This window comes from Cherax quadricarinatus, unplaced genomic scaffold (assembly GCF_038502225.1).
Source record: "Cherax quadricarinatus isolate ZL_2023a unplaced genomic scaffold, ASM3850222v1 Contig1065, whole genome shotgun sequence".
In the NCBI taxonomy this organism is placed as follows: Eukaryota; Metazoa; Arthropoda; class Malacostraca; order Decapoda; family Parastacidae; genus Cherax; species Cherax quadricarinatus.
The window spans coordinates 63411-76430 of NW_027196091.1; the positions used below are offsets into that span (position 1 = coordinate 63411).

Consider the following 13020-nt stretch of genomic DNA (forward strand, 5'->3'; position numbering starts at 1 on the left):
ATAAAGGTTTGCACTTTAAGCCACATTGCACAGATTTCCTTAATCTTTGAAGTAGGCAACTTCTTCAATTTCACTCTCCCCTCCTCCGAAGCAGTTTCCTCAGGTGTGGCCTCATGCTGATGAAGATGATCTAGCAGCTCATCAGTGGTTAGTTCTTCATTGTCTTCCTCCACCAACTCTTCCACATCATCCCCACTAACCTCCAACCCCAAGGACTTTCCCAGTGCCACATTGGATTCCTCAACTGGCATAGGATTCCCAGGGTTAGCCTCAAACCCTTCAAAATCCCTTTGGTTTACACATTCTGACCACAGTTTCTTCCAAGCAGTGTTCAAGGTCCTCTTAGTCACTCCCTCCCAAGCCTTACCTATAAGGTTTACACAATTGAGGATATTAAAGTGCTCTCTCCAAAACTCTCTTAGAGTCAATTGAGTTTCTGAGGTCACTACAAAGCACCTTTCAAACAGAGCTTTTGTGTACAGTTTTTTGAAGTTTGCAATAACCTGCTGGTCCATGGGCTGCAGGAGAGGAGTGGTATTAGGAGGCAAAAACTTGACCTTAATGAAGCTCACGTCCCCACAAAGTCACTCTGCCAAGTCTGTAGGATGACCAGGGGCATTGTCTAACACCAGGAGGCACTTAAGGTCTAATTTCTTTTCAGTTAGGTAATTTTTCACATTGGGGGCAAATGCTTGGTGTAACCCGTCATAGAAAAAGTCCCTAGTGACCCATGCCTTACTGTTTGCCCTCCACAGCACACACAAATTAGCCTTGAGGATATTCTTTTGCCTGAATGCTCTGGGAGTTTCAGAGTGATACACTAATAAAGGCTTCACTTTGCAATCACCACTAGCATTGGAACACATGAGAAGAGTAAGCCTGTCTTTCATAGGCTTATGTCCTGGGAGTGCCTTCTCCTCCTGAGTAATGTAGGTCCTGCTTGGCATTTTCTTCCAAAACAGGCCTGTTTTGTCACAATTAAACACTTGTTCAGGTTTCAGTCCTTCACTGTCTATGTACTCCTTGAATTCATGCACATATTTTTCAGCCGCTTTGTGGTCCAAACTGGCAGCCTCACCATGCCTTATCACACTATGTATGCCACTACGCTTCTTAAATCTCTCAAACCAACCTTTGCTGGCCTTAAATTCACTCACATCATCACTAGTTGCAGGCATTTTTCTAATTAAATCCTGATGCAACTTCCTAGCCTTTTCACTTATGATCACTTGAGAGATGCTATCTCCTGCTATCTGTTTTTCGTTTATCCACACCAATAAGAGTCTCTCAACATCTTCTATCACTTGCGATCTCTGTTTCGAAAACACAGTTGCACCTTTGGCAAAAACAGCTTCCTTGATTGCCGTTTTCTTGGACAAAATAGTAGCGATGGTTGATTGGGGTTTACTATACAACCTGGCCAGCTTGGAGAAATGTACTCCACTTTCATACTTAGCAATGATCTCTTTCTTCATCTCTGTAGTAATTCTCACCCATATTCCTGTAGGGCTGGCACTAGAAGCTTTCTTGGGGCCCATAGTCACTTATTTTGCCGATGAAATCACCAAAAACACTGTAATATTATGAAATGTTCCGATTGTATGCTTGGATGTTACCGCAGAGGCTGGCTGGTAAACAATGCCGCCGGCGGAACATGTTAGGCTGGCTCAGGCCGCACATTAGACGCATCTCAGATGAATAGCGTTGAGCGAGTTTTTTAGCGGTATGCGAGGCAAAATTTTAGCGATAAAATGTATCGGTATGCGGAATTTAACGTTATGTGATGCCAATGGTATGCAAGGGTCCACTGTATTGAGGCAACTGTAGATAATAATAATGTAGACCTAAGACCTTAACATAGGTAGTAAATAGGCTGATAATGTAGGCAAACACTAAGTTATGTTAGCCAGGGAGAACTGGCAGCCCAAGTTTGAATGCTGGGGCGCGGGGTATTGAGACCGCCGCCCTTTCTTCTAAGACTAAACATCACCGTAGCAAGAAGTGCCGTGATCAGCAGGCGGTGCCCCCACGTGTCTTCACATACTAGACCTGGGGAAATCTGGTGGAGGCACCTCGATGTACCGTAGATGTCCTCCTCCGTCAGGCTCATACAGTAAGACAAGACCTCCCATGTTTTCTTAGGATCCTGGCCAGCGTCTGGGGAAAATTGCGAGTGAGTCGTGCTGTGGCCTTTGTGTCAGCCGGCAGTTCATGACCAGTATGTACCGGTGTCTCTTGTCACCCTAGAAGCTAGTGTCACTTTCTGCATAGTTAGTCTAGGGGATTCACACTCTTGGAAATAGGAATTTCTGAGGTGCAGGCAGGTCACTAATAACGATTGAATATTGCAGGAATTAAGGCTCCCGGTTGCACGTGGTTCTGAGGGCAAGTCCAGAGGGGCTAAAGCTTAGGGAGGTTGAAGACCAGAATAAATTCTACATCACCAAGTAAGTTAGTCCTTTATATGTGCATGCAGGCAAGATTTCTTGCAACATCAGTCATTTATGAAAATCTGTCCTATAAGCCACTTGTGAGGCTGAGGTACCGACCTCAGAGCTCGGTGTCAACAGAGCTTGCCAGGGTAGACAACTCACATGGAGGCAGCCCAGACAAATTTTCACACAACTGGTGAGTCTAATATTCTTTTACAAGTGCGCTGATAATATTTATACCATTTCTACACCAATGCAGTAGTCTGCATAACAGTAAATCTTCTGTTAGGTAAGACACATATGCAACAGTTAGACAACTTTATTCCGAAACGTTTCGCCTACACAGTAGGCTTCTTCAGTCGAATACAGAAAGTAGGCAGGAACAGTAGAGATGTGAAGACGATGTAATCAGTCCATCACCCTTAAAGTCGTAGAATTTGAGGTTGTCAGTCCCTCGGCCTGGAGAAGTTCAGTTCCATAGTCAGGACTATGGAACTGAACTTCTCCAGGCCGAGGGACTGACAACCTCAAATTCTACGACTTTAAGGGTGATGGACTGATTACATCGTCTTCACATCTCTACTGTTCCTGCCTACTTTCTGTATTCGACTGAAGAAGCCTACTGTGTAGGCGAAACGTTTCGGAATAAAGTTGTCTAACTGTTGCATATGTGTCTTACCTAACAACCTGTCGGTATTGTATACCATTTTGATGTTCAGTAAATCTTCTATTTTTTTGAGAATAAAAATTCAAAGTGGAAAGCAAAAGAATGTAAGAGGGGCATGGGGACCTGACTAATGAACAGAGGAAATGTTATTTTATTGCCAGGAATGTCTTTCTTGTTTATTCTGGACCCTATTCGGAAATTGGCATCTTTTGAAATTTTTGTGAAATTGGCAAAATTGCTAAATTCTGACCACTCTATTGGATAGTTCAAATCGGTAAATGGGTGGTTTCTTGTACTCATTCGATAGAAAAAAATGGAGTTCTAGCGAAATAGTTATGATTTTTGCCGACAAGTACACTGGAATTGGCTGAAAATAGGGCTTAAAGTGGGCAAAATCGCCGATGTGTAAACATCGTCAAGACCGCTAACTTCACGAGAGCATAATTCCATAAGTTCTCCATCAAATTTCATACTTTTGGTGTCATTATGATCGGGAAAAGATTCTCTATCTTTTCATAAGAAAAATAATTTTCTTTTTTGAAATGTGGCTGACCCTGAGAACAAGTCTCTGAGAGGGCCTGTCGACCCTGAAAGGGTTAAAATATGTCATTACATATGTTAGGAATTGTGGCAGTGGCAAAGTTTGTTTGGAGATAGGACAAGATAGTCCTTCAATATGACACTAATATCAACTCCATGGCTTATTTATCTATCAAAATTCATCTAATATGACATAATAAACAATACTAATAACATAGAAACATGATATATACTCTAAAATGAATAAAATACATCATTAACCCTTTCAGGGTCCGTGCCATAGATCTACGGCTTTACGTTGAGGGTCCAAACCGTAGATCTACGCCAAAATTCTAGCAGCGTCAAATTTAGCCCAAGAAGGCTGGTAGGCCTACATCTGAGAGAATGGGTCTGGGTGGTCAGTGTGCGCACTATAGAAAAAATCTGGACGCCTGCATGACATTGTGGGAACGCCGCCAAAGTAGCTTTGTTCATCATGCCTGGCGGCAAGGAAGCTCTCACTCCCCACTCACTCTCCTGGCGAATTCTGACTATCCTCTTCACAACTTACAGTTCTAAGACTGATGGAAGTGGATCTGAAGAGGAATTCTATGGTTTTGAACCATATGGTACCATTGTGCCATATAGTACAATGGTGCCATGTCATATAATGGTATCATATGGTGCAATGGTACCATATGGTACAGTGTACCATATAGTACATTGTACCATATGGTACATTGTACCATATGGTACATTGTACCATATGGTACATTGTACCATATGGTACATTGTACCATATGGTACATTGTACCATATGGTACAGGGTACAGGGACCCTAATAGAAATAAGTCTGTCTGACTTTTTTTGGTTATCCTAGGTTCTCCAAACAAGTGTTGCTATGTATGATAATCTATGTAACTTTATTTGTGTATAACTAAATAAACTTACGATGCCACATGTGCTTGAGTAAGTTTATTCAGGTGTACACAAATACAGTTACATAGATTATCATACATAGCAGCATATGTATAAAATGCTAGGATAACCCAGGAAAGTCAGGGTGACTTACTTCCAAAGGGATCCCTGTATCTGTACCATATGGTGTCCTGTACCATATGGTGTCCTGTACCATATGGTATCCTGTACCATATGGTATCCTGTACCATATGGTGTCCTGTACCATATGGTGTCCTGTACCATATGGTGTCCTGTACCATATGGTGTCCTGTACCATATGGTGTCCTGTACCATATGGTGTCCTGTACCATATGGTGTCCTGTACCATATGGTGTCCTGTACCATATGGTGTCCTGTACCATATGGTGTCCTGTACTATATGGTGTCCTGTACCATATGGTGTCCTGTACCATATGGTGTCCTGTACCATATGGTGTCCTGTACCATATGGTGTCCTGTACCATATGGTGTCCTGTACCATATGGTGTCCTGTACCATATGGTGTCCTGTACCATATGGTGTCCTGTACCATATGGTGTCCTGTACCATATGGTGTCCTGTACCATATGGTGTCCTGTACCATATGGTGTCCTGTACCATATGGTGTCCTGTACCATATGGTGTCCTGTACCATATGGTGTCCTGTACCATATGGTGTCCTGTACCATATGGTGTCCTGTACCATATGGTGTCCTGTACCATATGGTGTCCTGTACCATATGGTGTCCTGTACCATATGGTACCATTGCACCCTATGGCACCATTGTACCATATGGTACTATATGGTACCATTGCATTCAACACAACCACACTAATATTTTCATAATTTTGTATACAATAAACTTGTAAACAAGTTTTGTAAGCAATATAATGATAAACAAATTAGTGCAGTTATTGTGTTGAATACAATGAGTGTACACTTATACAATATACATTATAGTGGTCTCACAGGCCACAAATGTTACTAGAAAAGGAAAAAAATTAGAAAAGAAAAGAAAGTATAAAAAACGTAAAATAAAAAAAATGCGATTTTGCGGAAGTTGCTGATGTTGCCGCCACTCGGTCATTTTTGGGTCAACTTCCCACTGCTGTATCTCGGTAAGTACTGATGAGAATTTTTTTTTTGTTTTATTATTACCTTCACAAAAATATTATCTTTAATTCTGTAAGAATTTTTTTTTTTTTTTTTTCCAAAATTTCTTGGACACTGGGGCACCCCTTCAGATTTTGGCCTTGGACCCTGAAAGAGTTTAGTACTATGTCATGAGTGTTGCTGTGTTGTTGTTGTTGGGTGTAACAGCCACTGAGAGCATAAGCCTTACATAGTGGTGGTGAAGGCTGCATCAGAGGCAGTAGAGGCTAGAGATGGCGGTGTTGTCAGTCACCCTATATAACTCCAACAACATTGGAGGAGTTAGGTTCATGCTGTCCTTTTTCTATCAATTAATCACTTAACTTACTTGCTACACTGTTAATGCTACACTTTATCGCTGGCTGGCGCTATAGCCTTTATCATCTTGTGCTGCTTTGGTATCGTATATATCATAGAATTGCTGAAGAAGGCGCATGCTTCTCTCTCTCTTCCTCCTCCACTTTGGTACTCTGCTATGAGTTCTTTCTTGAATTCTATACTTTTTCTCACCACCTTTACCAAAGGGTTGGCACTAGTACAATATTTTACAATATTTTCATGTGGTTTCTGATTGTTCATGGTTCAATAGGTTAAGGAAGCAGTATTGTATTATATTTCCCTACAATATATTGGGGCACAAAACATTCGTGATTTTTCAACATTTGCGAGGTTCTTGATCCCCTAACCCTCGCAAATGTTGAGGGAGACCTGTATAATAATAATAATGTTTCCTTGAAGCATAGTGTAAGACAAAGAGTCACTCCACACCGCTGACACAGTGCAGCAGGCATGACATTTGATGAGCCTTGTCTTTATTTGCATTCACAGTTACACATAAACATTTTTGTCTGTCTATCTGTCTGTCTGTCTTGCTTTGTCTGTCTAGCTCTCTGTCTATCTGTCAAGCTCTCTCTTTATCTCTGTCTCTGCTTATCTGTCCGTTTCTGCTTCTCTCTGTCACTCTCTGCTTGTTTCTCTCTGTCTCAGAGAGTGGCACTTGTGAACCAACAGGTATTATACATGACGCAGGCTGATTCCTGAGCAAGTGTAAATACATATTGCTTGCCAGTCATGCCTTACTACGCATTGTATCTACAAGCACAGTATAGCACTTTGTCTGAATTTTTTGGGTTGTCCTAGGTAGTTTATGCTATGTATAATTGTATTTATGTGTACCTGTGAGACAGAGACAGAGACAGAGGTAGACAGAGACAGATATAGATACAGACAGATGGAGGTAGAAATAGCCGGCCAGCTGTGTTGTTCACACAAACCCATGCTGTCTTCCCCACCACATATGCTCCCCTCCCCTCTACCCACACTGTCTTCCCCACCACCCACACACAAATAAGTCACTTTGTCTGAATTTTTTGGGTTATCCTAGGTAATCTACACATATGTTGCTATGTTTACACAAACCCACATTGCCCTCCCCACTACCCACACTACCTTCCCTACCACCCACACTGTCTTCCCCACCAACTATGCTGTCTTCCCCACCACCCACATGCAATTAAGTCACATTATCTGACTTTTTTGATGGAAGGTTGATAATTGTGTGGGTTTTCATCACTATTTCTGGTATCCTGGTCATTACTTTCTGTCACAAACTCCTCAAAGCCATTAGATTCATCTTCCTTGACACTTCAATCTGTGTTAGAACTATCACATCCAATTCGCCGGAGAGTGAGGTATTCCTTACTGCTTGACTTGGTGACCAAGGTGCACTGAATTACCGCTCCCACAATGCAGTGCAGGTGCCTAGATTTTTTTCCTACTGAGCACACTTACCACACAGACTCATTCTCTCACATATAGGCCTACCAGCTTTCTCCCCCTCAACTTGAAGGCACTAGAATTTATGCGTGTAAGTACATGACTGACCCTGGCTGTTATGACGTACTTGTACATGACCGACCCTCTAAGGGTGAACAGTAGCTTGAAAATGATTGGCAGATAGTGACCTTTAGAATCTTCAGGTAGAGAGTTACAGATTTTTGGGTTCTTATGTACATTGAGTTTTTACTTAGGTTGAGTCAGATGCAGGAGATGTCAAAGACATTTTTGTGTCTTCTGTTTTGCCCTTGAGCTCTGTTGCAGCTAGCAAGGAAGAGTTTAAGAGTAAGGTTTATACAAGAATTGAGGGCCCTCCTTACAGACTACTGTAAAGCAAAACTTGCCTTAAAGTAAAACACAATTTTTTTTTTTCACTTTCATTGCCGGGAGCAATGGGCTAGTTACCCCTTCTCCTGTAGACATTTACTAAAAAAGAGAAGAAAAACTTTATAAAACTGGGATGCTTGAATGTGCGTGGATGTAGTGCGGATGACAAGAAACAGATGATTGCTGATGTTATGAATGAAAAGAAGTTGGATGTCCTGGCCCTAAGCGAAACAAAGCTGAAGGGGTTAGGGGAGTTTCGGTGGGGGGAAATAAATGGGATTAAATCTGGAGTATCTGAGAGAGTTAGAGCAAAGGAAGGGGTAGCAGTAATGTTGAAGGATCAGTTATGGAAGGAGAAAAGAGAATATGAATGTGTAAATTCAAGAATTATGTGGATTAAAGTAAAGGTTGGATGCGAAAAGTGGGTCATAATAAGCGTGTATGCACCTGGAGAAGAGAGGAATGTAGAGGAGAGAGATTTTGGGAGATGTTAGTGAATGTATAGGAGCCTTTGAACCAAGTGAGAGAGTAATTGTGGTAGGGGACCTGAATGCTAAAGTAGGAGAAACTTTTAGAGAGGGTGTGGTAGGTAAGTTTGGGGTGCCAGATGTAAATGATAATGGGAGCCCTTTGATTGAACTTTGTATAGAAAGGGGTTTAGTTATAGGTAATACATATTTTAAGAAAAAGAGGATAAATAAGTATACAAGATATGATGTAGGGCGAAATGACAGTAGTTTGTTGGATTATGTATTGGTAGATAAAAGACTGTTGAGTAGACTTCAGGATGTACATGTTTATAGAGGGGCCACAGATGTGTCAAATCACTTTCTAGTTGTAGCTACACTGAGAGTAAAAGGTAGATGGGATACAAGGAGAATAGAAGCATCAGAGAAGAGAGAGGTGAAGGTTTATAAACTAAAAGAGGAGGCAGTTAGGGTAAGATATAAACAGCTATTGGAGGACAGAGGGGCTAATGAGAGCATAGGCAATGGGGTTGAAGAGGTATGGGGTAGGTTTAAAAATGTAGTGCTAGAGTGTTCAGCAGAAGTTTGTGGTTACAGGAAAGTGGGTGCGGGAGGGAAGAGGAGCGATTGGTGGAATGATGATGTAAAGAGAGTAGTAAGGGAGAAAAAGTTAGCATATGAGAAGTTTTTACAAAGTAGAAGTGATGCAAGGAGGGAAGAGTATATGGAGAAAAAGAGAAAGGTTAAGAGAGTGGTGAAGCAATGTAAAAAGAGAGCAAATGAGAGAGTGGGTGAGATGTTATCAAAAAATTTTGTTGAAAATAAGAAAAAGTTTTGGAGTGAGATTAACAAGTTAAGGAAGCCTAGAGAACAAATGGATTTGTCAGTTAAAAATAGGAGAGTTATTAACCCTTTGAGGGTCGACAGGCCCTCTCCGAAACTCGTTCTCAGGGTCGGCCAAATTTAAAAAAAAAAAATTATTTTCTCTTATGAAAAGATAGAGAATCTTTTCCCGATCATAACGACACCAAAAGTTTGAAATTTGATAGAAAACTTACGGAATTATGCTCTCGCAAAGTTAGCGGTCTCGGCGATGTTTACGCATCGGCGATTTTGCCCACTTTGAGCCCCATTTTCGGCCAATTTCACTGTACTAGTCAACAAAAAACATGAATATTTCGCTAGAACTCCATTTTTTCTATCGAATGGGTGCAAGAAACCACCCATTTATAAATTCAACTATCCAGTACAGTGGTCAGAATTTAGCAATTTTGCCAATTTCACACAAATTTCAAAAGATGCCAATTTCCGAATAGGGTCCAGAATAAACAAGAAAGACATTCCTGGCACTAAAATGACATTTCCTCTAGTCATTAGTCACGTCTCAAGGCCCCTCTTATATTCTTTTGCTTTCCACTTTGAATTTTTATTCTCACAAAAAATATAAGATTTACTGTTATGCAGACTACTGCATTAGTGTAAAAAATGGTATAAATATTATTGGTGCACTTGTGAAAGAATATTAGACTCACCAGTTGACGTGTATTGCACGCTTGGCACGATTTGTTTATTTTTGAAGTTTGGTAAAAATCGAACATTTCTGCTACTTTGAGCTCAATTTCAAGGCACCTTTCAATGTAAAACCAGTCAAAATCATCTCAATTTCAGTAATATGTCTTCCATTCTATAAAATGAGACCAAGAAAACTAGAATACAACAATAAATACCATACGAAAATACACTGCAAAGTCGCTGATTTATTCAAAAAAAATGGTCAAAGTTTTTTTTTTCTCATTATGCACTGTGTGCTGCAGGATTTTTTTTAGACTGTGCACACTGACCACATACACCCATTCTTTCATATGAAGGCCTACCAGCTTTCTCCCACTAGATTTGAGGCCGCTAGAATTTATGAGTACTAGTACGTCAAAAACCCCTACGCGTAAGACGTACTAGTACAACGAAAACCCTCAAAGGGTTAAATGGAGAGTTAGAGGTATTGGGAAGATGGAGGGAATATTTTGAGGAATTGTTAAATGTTGATGAAGATAGGGAAGCTGTGATTTCGTGTATAGGGCAAGGAGGAATACATCTTGTAGGAGTGAGGAAGAGCCAGTTGTGAGTGTGGGGGAAGTTCATGAGGCAGTAGGTAAAATGAAATGGGGTAAGGCAGCCGGGATTGATGGGATAAAGATAGAAATGTTAAAAGCAGGTGGGGATATAGTTTTGGAGTGGTTGGTGCAATTATTTAATAAATGTATGGAAGAGGGTAAGGTACCTAGGGATTGGCAGAGAGCATGCATAGTTCCTTTGTATAAAGGCAAAGGGGACAAAAGAGAGTGCAAAAATTATAGGGGGATAAGTCTGTTGAGTATACCTGGCAAAGTGTATGGTAGAGTTATTATTGAAAGAATTAAGAGTAAGACGGAGAATAGGATAGCAGATGAACAAGGAGGCTTTAGGAAAGGTAGGGGGTGTGTGGACCAGGTGTTCACAGTGAAACATATAAGTGAACAGTACTTAGATAAGGCTAAAGAGGTCTTTGTGGCATTTATGGATTTGAAAAAGGCATATGACAGGGTGGATAGGGGGGCAATGTGGCAGATTTTGCAGGTGTATGGCGTAGAAGGTAGGTTACTGAAAGCAGTGAAGAGTTTTTACGAGGATAGTGAGGCTCAAGTTAGAGTATGTAGGAAAGAGGGAAATTATTTCCCAGTAAAAGTAAGCCTTAGACAAGGATGTGTGATGTCACCGTGGTTGTTTAATATATTTATAGATGGGGTTGTAAGAGAAGTAAATGCGAGGGTCTTGGCAAGAGGCGTGGAGTTAAAAGATAAAGAATCACACATAAAGTGGGAGTTATCACAGTTGTTCTTTGCTGATGACACTGTGCTCTTGGGAGATTCTGAAGAGAAGTTGCAGTGATTGGTGGATGAATTTGGTAAGGTGTGCAAAAGAAGAAAATTAAAAGTGAATACAGGAAAGAGTAAGGTTATGAGGATAAAAAGATTAGGTGATGAAAGATTGGATATCAGATTGGAGGGAGAGAGTATGGAGGAGGTGAATGTATTCAGATATTTGGGAGTGGACGTGTCAGCAGATTGGTCTATGAAAGATGAGGTGAATCATAGAATTGATGAGGGGAAAAGGGTGAGTGGTGCACTTAGGAGTCTGTGGAGACAAAGAACTTTGTCCTTGGAGGCAAAGAGGGGAATGTATGAGAGTATAATTTTACCAACGCTCATTTATGGGTGTGAAGCATGGGTGATGAATGTTGCAGCGAGGAGAAGGCTGGAGGCAGTGGAGATGTCATGTCTGAGGGCAATGTGTGGTGTGAATATAATGCAGAGAATTCGTAGTTTGGAAGTTAGGAGGAGGTGCGGAATTACCAAAACTGTTGCCCAGAGGGCTGAGGAAGGGTTGTTGAGGTGGTTCGGACATGTAGAGAGAATGGAGTGAAACAGAGTGACTTCAAGAGTGTATCAGTCTGTAGTGGAAGGAAGGCATGGTAGGGGTCGGCCTAGGAAAGGTTGGAGGGAGGGGGTAAAGGAGGTTTTGTGTGCGAGGGGCTTGGACTTCCAGCAGGCATGCATGAGCGTGTTTGATAGGAGTGAATGGAGACAAATGGTTTTTAATACTTGACGTGCTGTTGGAGTGCGAGCAAAGTAACATTTATGAAGGGGTTCAGGGAAACCGGCAGGCCGGACTTGAGTCCTGGAGATGGGAAGTACAGTGCCTGCACTCTGAAGGAGGGGTGTTAATGTTGCAGTTTAAAAACTGTAGTGTAAAGCACCCTTCTGGCAAGACAGTGTTGGAGTGAATGATGGTGAAAGTTTTTCTTTTTCGGGCCACCCTGCCTTGGTGGGAATCGGCCAGTGTGATAATAAAAAATAAAAAAATAATGATATAATAACAATAATAATAATAATTATTTATTTCAGCATATTACAATGTTTGTACAAAGGGGAATGACATTTAGGTGTACACACCAAAAGTCCCTATACAGTGGAACCCTGATTTTCGGCTGTAATTCGTTCCAGGAGCTAGGCCTAAACTCAAAACGGCCGAAAGGCGAAGCAGCATTTCTCTTAAGAAATAATGTAAATAAAATTACTCCATTCGAGACCCACAAAAATATTCACAAAAAATATATTTTTTAAAGAAAAACTATAGTTTTACATACACACATCACAGATGAATACATATACTGTACTAGTATACAATAGATAAATTAAAATTTATATAAGCATTTAAAATAACATTTACTTACCTTTATTGAAGAGACTTGCTGGCATCTGGAAGATAGGGAGGAGGAGAGAGGGAGGACTTATTGTTTGGAAGGGGAATCCCCTTCCATAATGACTTTAGGTAGCAAGTGCTTTTCTGGGGTTACTTCCAGTCTTTGTCTGTTAATGGCACTAGGACCAGCTTGAGTCACTGGACCCCCGTCGCACAAAATAACTGTCAAGAGTGCTCTGGCGCCTCTTTAACCCTTTCAGGGTCCCCAGGCCCTCTCTGAGACTTGTTCTTAGGGTCCCCAAATTTTAAAAAAATATTTTTTCTTATGAAAAGATAGAGAATCTTTTCCCCATCATAATGACACCAAAAGTATGAAATTTGATGGAAAACTTAACGGAATTATGCGAAGTTAGCGGTCTCGACAATGATTACACATCAGCG

At 41.0% G+C, this 13020-nt stretch overlaps 1 protein-coding gene across 2 annotated transcripts in view; it reads left to right on the plus strand.

Annotated features, from left to right (window-relative positions):
• The window catches only part of LOC128689184 (ubiquinone biosynthesis O-methyltransferase-like), a 52169-nt gene that overhangs the window by 14959 nt on the left and 24190 nt on the right, over positions 1-13020 (plus strand). Inside the window, exon 2 of one of the 2 annotated variants that reach the window (XM_070080822.1) lies at positions 2352-2447. The exons of the other annotated variant lie outside the window; for it this stretch is intronic. The gene's annotated coding sequence lies outside the window, so the exon portion shown is untranslated. The remainder of the gene's footprint in view (positions 1-2351; positions 2448-13020) is intronic. 2 annotated transcript variants of the gene reach the window in all.